The sequence below is a fragment of the Octopus bimaculoides genome, chromosome 3, assembly GCF_001194135.2.
Source record: "Octopus bimaculoides isolate UCB-OBI-ISO-001 chromosome 3, ASM119413v2, whole genome shotgun sequence".
In the NCBI taxonomy this organism is placed as follows: Eukaryota; Metazoa; Mollusca; class Cephalopoda; order Octopoda; family Octopodidae; genus Octopus; species Octopus bimaculoides.
This window is the reverse complement of record NC_068983.1, coordinates 102858376-102859194: the sequence shown is the minus strand read 5'-3', so window position 1 is coordinate 102859194 and position 819 is coordinate 102858376. Positions and strand designations below refer to the sequence as shown.

The 819-nt window shown below is 36.1% G+C and overlaps 1 protein-coding gene across 3 annotated transcripts in view; it reads left to right on the top strand.

Annotated features, from left to right (window-relative positions):
- LOC106872305 (endosome/lysosome-associated apoptosis and autophagy regulator family member 2) overlaps positions 1–819 on the top strand; it is a 122187-nt gene that overhangs the window by 1817 nt on the left and 119551 nt on the right. The window lies entirely within an intron of this gene.

Sequence of the window (819 nt, the reverse complement as noted above, 5' to 3'; positions counted from 1 at the left end):
ATATATATATATATGTATATATATATGTGTGTGTGTGTGTGTGTGCGTGTATGAAATGATTTCGTTCAGGCATAGCGATACTAACAACCAGTTATCAAAACTTATATACGCATATATAAAATCATTTATCTATCTCTAAGATATGTATATATGCGCGCGCGTATGTGTGTGTATATTATCTGTTATATATTGCCAGGTGATAAATACGCATCAATAAAAGAAAAACAAAACAAATAATTAATACACACACATCACACACACACATATATATATATATACTCGCCTACAAATCAATGTTTATATCGATATATGCAGCAGAATCTTTCCACACCTTCAAGCAATACTAATTGCAGAGAGACATCCCTCTATCAACAGGAGTATATCAATGTCGTTCGTCTCTGTGTTATGTGTGGGTGTTTAAGTCTTACTTTCTCTGCTATCCTCTTCTGTCGCAGGCTGTGTTGATGTTGTTTAAAGGCAGATCATCTCTGATCGAACAGAGATATTCCAGCTGCGATCCTACTGTCTTTTTTTTTTTTTTTTGTATATGATTATAAGATCATATTCTGCAATGTGTCGTTGCTATGATTATTATTTATCAAGACGGCAGGGTGTGATTGGAGAGAAATTTGACTGCTATTTCTAGCATGTTGTACGACTGCTTAGTGGTTTTTCTCTTTGGCGATTCGCTTCGGGTCGTATTTGTGTAGTGGCATGTTGGTGGTCGGTACCATCAGCTTATCCCGCACTATGAATTAGGATCACTCACTCTCGCGCGCACGCATGCACACACACTTTAATGACATTTATAATAGTTTA